Raw genomic sequence first — 10,172 nt, 5'->3', positions numbered from 1 at the left:
TACCGTTTCACCCCTCATTGATATTTTATCCTTAACTCCCACTAAGTTCCTTGTAAATTATATTTCCGTAAACTTAATTACATAAATGAGTACGCTATCATTTAACATTTGAACCAAGCTATAAGGAAATCATCGTTTCACTTCTTAGACAAAAGTTATAAATATCATGTCTATGATAAAGTCTCCCACTCAACTATACTACCAAATCTCTAATATGTAAGTATGAGCTAGTCCATAGGGTAAGCAGGTAACGAACAAATTAAAAGACTATAATAATACAATTAGCAGAATATTAATCTCTCAGCATTAAGATTGATTTGACCCATGGTCAATGTTGTGATATGAATAGAATAGATAATAACGATACTTACCTATCTTATCAATAATCAATATCGGTCCAGTCAAATGTAGCAAAATACATCCGTTCTTATCTACTTAGTCAATGTCCTGAATAGGACATCACACCAGATGTGTAAGTATATCTTATTGTAGATTAATAAATCAGCAAAAATCCAGTGTACTGATTTAATCTTAGGAAAAAATACTTTTGAACATATAATTACAATTATAATTCACTATAATCGAGTCACTATAGTTATAACTATACATATATATGTTTGAGATTTTATAAATGTTTGTATTAAAAATAATTAATCATGTAAACAACGCAATTTGATTGAACAAAATAATTTATACTACTTTATTGATAATGAATAAATTACATAATAAATGTGACTTTATAAGGGCATAAAACCCACCATCACCACCCACATTCCAAAGAGGCAAAGAAACTGAACCCCCACATTACTAACTGGCGTTGGCACCCCACACACCATCCTTGACAGAGACGATGCCCAGCCTCTCTAGCCCTCCACCATCGATCCACCTCTCCCCAATGACCCAACACCCAGATCAAGAGCCTGAAACCCGTGTCGAAACGAGGCGCCACACACCCCGTACACCGACGGTAGCTGCGACATGTCTCCTGGGCAATACCACTTCATGTGATAGGCTTAGAAGTATCAAATTGAGAACCCTAGCCCAAGGACATCTCCAAAGCACAGACGTCGCCTCTCAGCCAAGGTCGAAGCTGGCGGGGGATTCCCTGACTGAGAGGGAAAAGGACAGGAACCCTAACCCTAAAAGGCGAGAGAAAGTTAAATCGCCAGACAGAGAAACGAGAGAGCAAGTTAAATTAATTAGACCACAATTTAGTTCTAATTAATATTTCTATGAATATAGTTAGATGCATTTTTAGAAATATTTATTTTAATTTTATTTATAGGAAAGTGTGGTATTTTTATAGAGAAAATAAAAGAGTTGGAGCCTAAACCTGAGCCAAAGCTCGAGCTGAAACTTCATGCGCAATTTTGACATTGTATCAGCCATAATTTGGGAATTTTTGCTGAAATAAAAGTTATAGATTTTTTTCCTAGATTTTCCATGGAATGTTCAATCGTCCAATTTCGAGTTATATCGAGAGAGTTACGGAAAAAATACGATCTGCTAGAGTTACAGGCTTTTTGAAGAGATAAATCAATTTCTTCATTAAATGTGTAGGGACTACGAAAATAATAGATTTCAAACTCCAATTTTGCAACAAGATATTTTTCAAATTGGAGATATAACATAAATATCAAAAGCAAATTAATATTTTTCATTTTAATTTTTATTTTAATTAGTTTGAACTATTATGAGACTATTATAAATATATGTCTTTTGTCTCTATTTAAGGACCCTCTCTCTTAGAGCATCTCAAATGGAGTGTCAAAAAGGTGGTACATTGTTATATTTAGCACATTTTAGCAAAATTATCACTCTAATGGTGTTCCAAAAAGTGTGCCAAATTTGGCACAAGATATAGCATGAGTCAAATTTGGCACAACAATTAATGTCATTTTTTTATTTACCATATTGCTACTAATTTATTAATTAACAATTAATGACTACTTTTTTTACAATAAAAAATGAAAAAATGATTACTTTTTGTATATTATCAGTAAATATTAAATGAATTGTTGACTTTTTTTTAGTTAATTTGCATCTTGTGCATTGGAGCATAATTGCAAATATTGAGCCAAATAAAGCTTTGACTCATTTTTTTTGCCAAATTTGACACAAAACTTACATATTGCATTGGAGATGATCTTAGAGACATTCTTTTCTGTTCTTTTTTCTATAGTAAAATTTAGTTTTATTTTTATTGCTATGCTTATTTTTAAGAGTGATTTCAAAGCCCTAAATATAATTTCTTGTTCTTAATAATTTTCATTGTTCTTCTATTCCCATTTATCAAAATGATTATATTCTTTTGTGCTTAATTTTATGATTATTATTTTAATCTTGTTTAGAGGGCCCGTATATAGGATTTTGCATTACTTTACTACCATCTTAGGGTTTGCATTCACCTAATCATTTAGAACCTTGGGTCTGGTGATAAATTGTTGTTATCCATATTTTCCACCTTAAACATGTGGAATTTTCAAGTGGGCCTCATGGGCCCTCAAGAGAGCTCAAGGCCCAATGCATACCGAACAACTAGGGGCCCGGAGGCCAAGATCCGTCTTAGGTGCAATGACTGGCGAATAATCGTCTAGTAAAGGGCCTAAACCTAAGACATAGGCTCGAACCAACTTCATGATCTCACCCAATCTCCACCTTCCGAGATTTAGATCATTGTGGTAAATGGTCCATCCCAAGGGACGGATCCCACCATGTGGGATCCGGATGAAGTTTTCGGTTTTATCCTCTCGATCCAACTCACTACTAGGATCTTTCCTCCAATCCGTCATCGTTAGCTGATGTCCATCTTGGTAGAAGAACTCAGACCTTGGTAAATGACCCCGAGCCTGAGTAAATGAACCTGAACCTCTATAAATGAACCCGGACCATGCGTCCGAGTAGATCAAGGCCCGTTCTTCATGCAGCTGACGTGTCCCCGAGATATCTGACAGTTGGTCTCCCTAACTAACCTGTAGAAAGGGATACGTACAGAACGTACTATGTTCCTAGGGAATGATACTACCACTACTTTTACAAATCATGTCCCTATAATCCCCCTGGTAGCCCACGTGGATCATTTCGTACTAACATATAACAGGTAGCTGTAAGGCTCTACTACGCTTAAGTTGGCCCAGTGGGCCTAGATTAACCTCTTGTAATCATGTTACATTATTGTATTATAGATTCGTTAGAGAGCACTTATGCATATATCCTTATTGGGCCCGGATTAGTTCGACCCAAGCTACATGACCACCTATAAATAGGGTCCTTTGTGCAATGTAGCTATAACGCCCCATGTCACTATGGCTACTTCTTGGAATGACGACTAGCCTTGCAAACCAACACGAGTCTTTCCAGCGTGCTTTGTCCTCACTCGCACACTTCCTGGGAAAACTTCCCAGGAGGTCACCCATCATAAGTTTACTCTAGGTCAAGAATGCTTAACTTTGGAGTTCTCAAGTGATGGGCTACCGAAAAGAAGATGCATATTGTTGGCATAGGTAGTACCCATCAATCCATTTAAGCCATCTTCAACTATGTAGTCCCCTACCTATGCAGTCTTAGAATCATCACAATTGACCTACCCCAGGCAATGTGGGATTGTACAACTTTTACCCAGTATTTCCCCCCTTGGACACGGGATTCTGACTATCACAACACCCCTCTTAGGGGTCCGATGTCCTCGTCGGCCACACTTCCGACTGGGTCAAGGCTCTGATACCATTTGTAATTCCCCATGTCACTATGGTTGCTTCCTGGAATGACGACTGGCCCTAGAAGCCAACACAAATCTTTCCAGCGTGCTTTGTCCTCACTCGCACGCTTCCTGGGAAAACTTCCCAGGAGGTCACCCATCATGAGACTACTCCAGGTCAAGAACGCTTAACTTTGGAGTTCTCAAGTGATGGGATACCGAAAAGAAGATGCATCTTGTTTGCATAGGTAGTACCCATCAATCCATTTAAGCCATCTTGAACTGTGTAGTCACATACCTACACAGTCTTAGAATCATCACACTTGACCTTCCCCAGGCGATGTGGGATTGCATAGATTTTAGCCGGTCTTTCCCCCTACAAATCACGACATTCTGACTGTCATAGTAGCAAGGATCCAATTTTCTCATGTACACATTGTTGCGAAATTTTAAGCTATGCAAGTGCACACAGTCGCAATTTGTAATAATATGGTAAAAACCAAGTATCGTCCTCAAGGACTGAATTCTCAATTACCAGTCAATTAATTTCTCTTTCTATTTGATCAATTAGAATTCTTGATTCTTATAGACACAGCAAAAGAAACTATAATATTCAAAAACAATAATTAAAAATTAAATAAAATAACAAATAATAGCAAAACCTTGGATTAAATTCACTGTAAAACAATTAGGAATCCTAATCTTCTCTACTATCCACTCTATTAATCTTTAATGCAATTACTACTGAAACTCTTCTCATTGAAATGATAGGTATGCAAAAGTGTTAACTATTCGAGTTAAGAAATAGAAAACTCGACCTAGTGTGAATTCCCTATATTTCTATGGTCAATTCAAACAATAGGAAGCAATGAATACAACCCTCAATCACATAAACCAATTTGATACTCTCATTCTAAATTGAAATCTATGTCTATTCAATTTTAGCATATTCAAATCTCACTTTTCAGATTTTGATTCAATTTCGTAAATCATATGTAAAAGATGCGCAGCCAATTACATACATAATAAACACAAATTGAATAGATTTCAGATGACGGAGAAATAGATAATTGCATTAAATCATAATAGAGTTTCAAGAGAGTCAATTAGAAAACCTAAACAGAAATTTAGTTCATAAACATGACTAAATCAAACATAAACATAGAATCAAAAGATAAAGAAAAAGAAAAAGAACTCTGAGTTTTCTTGTTGTTTCTTCTCTAGCCTCCTTGCTTAATCTGATCTCCCCCCCTAAAAATGTCAATAAATAAGTTTTTAGAGACCCTAATTCATTTTTTCATGAAAAGACAAGATTACCCCTGAAAATTCCCCTAAATTGTGTTTCCGTACGGACCCTAGCGCTGGGGCGCTACGGGATAGCGCTGAGGCGCTGTAAATAAGTCTCAAAACACGTTTCTGGAAAATTGATGGCGCTGAAACGTAGCGCCTAGGCGCTATAACCCACATCAAAATATGCTCTCTGTTTCTCGGCAGCGCTGGGGCACTACTTTGCACAGAATAAAACTGACTCGTTTTGAACAGCTTGCAGCGTCAACTCATTGTATTTTGATCATAACTCCTTCAATATAACTCTGAATTGAATGATTCAAAAATATGTGGAAAGCTAAGAGAAATATCTACAACTTCTTTCTCTAGACATGTTTCCAGAAAGTGATTAAATCTTTGTCAAAATGTGGCATAAAGTCTCAGACTTGCGTTATAGAACATAAATGACGTGAGTTGAGCCTTTTTAATGTAGTATCTTCCACACATGATGTCTTGAAACTCCACAATCAACACTAAATCCATCTTATTCATCATTTTTAACATGATCCCTAAAACAAACCTAAAATGACCCTAACACACATAAACGCTGCTGAACTTGAAGAAAACCTCTATTGTAAAACTCTCTAAAGCTCAATACTAGTGACTCATGGACTAAGGCTCATTAACGCCCCAACCACGTAAAAATTGTGATCTTGTTCATTTCTTTGCCTTTCTTTCTAGCTCTTATTTCTTGATATATTTGTAGTTTCTGAAATACTCGGTAAACATTTCGATGCTTTCATTGAGAGCCAGAAGAAAGCTTGAACCAATTCTTGTCATCTACAAAGATGGTGAATACCAGACATACTATGTTTGATCCCTCTCAACAGCAGCAGCAACAAGACAATGGAGAACAATTGCAAAACCAGAAACGTCCTCAAGACCAACCAGAGGATATACTTTATCACGGGCCCCTGCCTGACGAATCTCAGAACTTTGGAGAAGGGGGTGAGTACGATGAAGAATACTACGGGGTAGACGGAGAGGAGTACGAAACCATGAGGCCGAGAATCCCATCAGTCCCGACAAAAATGGTGTGGAACTTGAACAAGAGGACCTAGAAGTGGTTCGTCTGAGATAACAGGTCCTCGATCAAGATGCAAGGATGGCGGAACAACAAGAGACCATCCGTCAGATGCAAGAGTCCATCATGGCTCTTTGGGCATTTTTTACTGCTCAAGGATTTACAGTTAATCCCCTAGCTGTTCCTCCCTCAGGAACTCAGCCATTTGTCCCACCTACAGGGACTGGCGCTCCGAAGACTCCTTCCGCTCCAAAACTAGGGTGGACCCAGGGCATTTCCCTAGGAAATAACAAGTGAATCCTATCCCAAGACGGAATCACCCGAACAATCCGCAGGGGAAACGGTCGCAGGGCACTAAACCTCGGAATGTCCTGAGACATGATGACCAGGGAAGATGTTTTTATCCTAGCGCGTCCGTGAACAAAGATCACGGAGGGTGTAAACACGGAGAGGAGTAGGAAGTTGTTAGTTCGGGAGATGACACATCCCGCGTTGATTTGCGAGACATCCTCAATGCTCGAAAGGAGCAGGCCCATAAAGAAAAGATTCCCCCTCGAGGAGGCGACTTGAAAAATATCCTCAACGACAGGAGGAACGCAAGAGTTCCCATTGATGATGGAATGGCCAGGCAGTTCATGGAGCAGATGGCCGATCTCAAAAAGGCCACGGGCTGCTTGGTCCAAAAACAAGAAGCCGGAGGTTTCGATTATGAAGATGAAGAAAAGGAACCATGTGCAAAATACATCCTGGACGTCGTGTTACCCAAGGGGTTCAAGATGCCGGATATACCTGCCTACACCGGAAACAACGACCCGAGAGATCATCTATTCCGCTACAATCGCCTGATGACTGTAGCCCATGTCTACGACAACAACAAATGCATGTGCTTTTCGATCACCTTGGCCGGACTTGCAGAAGAGTGGTGGAAAAGGCTCAAGACAGGATCACTTCAATCTTGGTTTGGATTGCAGTCAGATTTCTGCAAACAATTCGTAGTCGCCTGATAACTTGACATGGAGGTCAGTGCGCTGACCAACATTAAGCAACATCCCACTGAAACCCTTAGGTCTTACATCCAACGCTTCACAGAGGAAGCTTCAAAGACTAAGGTGGATGATGGACAACGATTAGTTGCCCTCTAGCCCAGAATCAGAGTTGGATCCCCTCTCTAGGATGACATGCAACGCAGTAAGGCAGCCACCCTTGAAGAATTTATAAGGAGGGCTCAAGGCTTCATCAACTGGAAAGACACTCGAATCCAAGATTTTGGATGGCATCCGACACCACAACCAACAACATAGACCATTCCTGGGTACGAGGTGAAATACCCAGCAAATTCCTATCTGGCACCTCCAACAATATCCGAGATACAATTTATGACCCCGACTGTCTATGCGCCGACATCATTGGGATATGCTCCAGCTTCTTCAGTCCCTTTTTCTGGATATGGAGTGGCACCGACCGGATACAGTGTTGCTCTTGGAGTGGTTCAACCATCCCAGACGGAAGTGGCTAAGGCAAGCATAAACCCTTCTCAGGAAAAATGATCCAGCAAGAATCAGAGCCAGACTGAGCCCACAAAGAAGGAAAAGAGGGGGTACGAGCCCCAATATAGAGAATACAAGAACTTGGTAGACACCCGGAAGAATATTTACCTTCCAATGGGCAACGTAGTCCACTACCAAAAACCAAGCCCCATGTTTAAAGGGGGAAAACTCGAGGGACGCAAACAAATGATGTGCCTATCACAAGGACATGGGCCACCCAACTGAGGAATGTCGTTAGCTGAAGGACGAGATCGAGAATCTAATTAAGTTCAGGCACCTCCACCAATGGGTTACGATGCCGGTTGGAGTTCCGAAACAACCCATAGCTCCCGGACAATTTTTTTCCCAAGGAGCACCTGAGCAGTTCAAACCCCCTTAGAGAGGGTACGCTCCAGGACTGGGAGCACAGGCCCCTCAGGGGGCCCCAATAGTATGACCTTTTGGAGGCCTTATGGCTCTTAGACCCGGAATTCCATATCCGCCCGAAATTGCGCCTTTTCAAGTAGATGGCCACATCGCCACCATATTGGGAGGCCCGCACCTAGGGGGACCATCTCAAAATGACCAAAAGAGGTACCTCAGTGAACTTGACCATGACCATGATCATGAGATGTGTGCATTGGTCCAAACTCTGACCTAGCGCCCAAAGCTGATGAATCTGCCGATAACGTTCACGAAGGAAGATGCCCGGAATGTCCACTTCCCGTACCACTATCTCTTAGTCGTTGATACCCAAATCACCAACAAAAGAGTATCCTGAGTGTTGGTAGACAACAAGAGTTCTATCAATGTCTTGTTCAAGCCAGTCTTCATAGCCATCGGCCTAACAGAGGTAGACCTAGCATTGTGTCCAACGCAGATCTACGGCTTCAATGGGGATTCATTGCTCCTGATGAGAAATATACAACTCCCTAATACACTGGGGAACGATGTTCAAAACACGTTCAAGTACTGCACATTCGTGGTGGTGGATAGTCCCACTACATATAATGTGATTTTTGGGCACCCCTCGAGGAGGAGAGCGTCACTCCAGTCCTGCAACCACAGCCAGCATGGGGGGTGGTATGGGAAGACAATGAATTGGATCCTTGGATAGAAGCAGACAGGGCATTAGAACCTATGGAGGATATTGAAGAGGTGTGCATCAATGACACTGATCCAAATAGAGTAATCTGGGTAGGAAGAAATTTGAATTCGAAGGTCAGGGCTACTATAGTCACCCGAGTAAAAGAGAACCAGGAAGTCCTGGCCTTGTGCCACTTGGATATGACCAGGATTTACCACAACATCATATGTCACGCCCTGAAGATTGATGAAAATGCAACTCCAGTCTGGCAGAAGTGAAGGCCACTGGGCACGAAATGGGCAGAGGCCCTCAAACTAGAAATTGAGAATTTATCCTCGATTAACTTCATCTGGGAAGCACTGTACCCTATTTGGGTGGAAAACCCGGTGTTGGTGCCAAAACCAAACGAGACGTGGAGAACTTGCATAGACTTCATGGACCTTAACAAGGCGTGTCCAAAGGACTGTTTCCCTCAGCCCCAGATAGACCAGATGGTGGATGCCACGTCCAAGTACGAGATGCTAAGCTTCATGGATGCCTACTCTGGCTACAACCAGATTTCAATGCACGTAGTAGATGAGGAACACACCAGCTTCCAGATGGACAAGGGTGTATACTGCTACATTGTCATACCTTTTGGGCTAAAGAATGCAGAATCCACGTATCAAAGGCTTGTCAACAGAATGTTTTGGAACCTACTCGGGAAGACCATGGAAGTCTACATTAGAAAACATGTTGGTCAAGTCTAAGACATTGACCCAACATGCAGACAACCTGGAGAAAGCATTCGCCATTATCCATAAGTACGCGATGAAGGTTAATCCCAAGAAGTGCACTTTTGACGTGGCATCCAAGAAGTTTCTAGGCTTCATCGTAAGCTGGAGAGGGATAGAAGCTAACCCAGATAAGATCAGAGCTTTGATTGATATGCCATCGCCACGGAAACACAAAGATGTTCAGAGCCTGACGGGAAGAATTGCGGCTCTGAGCTGCTTTGTGTCAAATTCCACAGACAAGTGCATTCTGTTTTTTAACATACTTCACGGAAACCAGAGGTTCGAATGGACAGCCAAGCGTGAAGAAGCTTTCCAAAACTGAAAGAGCATTTGGCTCAAGCACCATTCTTGTCAAAGCCGGTGGATGGGGAATCATTGTACCTATATTTGGCCGTGTCAAAACATACCATAAGCGCCGCCTTAGTGCGAGAAGAAGGAAAGGTCCAACTCCCGGTCTATTACGTAAGCAAAAGGTTACTGGGCGCGGAGTCCAGATAACCTTTGATTAAGAAGCTGACATTTTTCTTACTAACCGCTTCCAAGAAGTTAAGACCTTACTTTCAGGCTCATGCCATCAAGGTACTAACAAACCATCCCCTATGAAAAGTATTATAAAAACCAGAATCATCAGGAAGACTTTTGAAGTGGGCCATGGAGTTGAGCCAATTTGACATTGCCTACATCCCCCGAATCTCCATCAAGGGATAGGCCCTGGCTGGCTTCATCGTAGAGTGTA

This window comes from Humulus lupulus, chromosome X, assembly GCF_963169125.1.
Source record: "Humulus lupulus chromosome X, drHumLupu1.1, whole genome shotgun sequence".
NCBI classification, from domain to species: domain Eukaryota; kingdom Viridiplantae; phylum Streptophyta; class Magnoliopsida; order Rosales; family Cannabaceae; genus Humulus; species Humulus lupulus.
Note: the sequence above shows the minus strand (reverse complement) of the source record.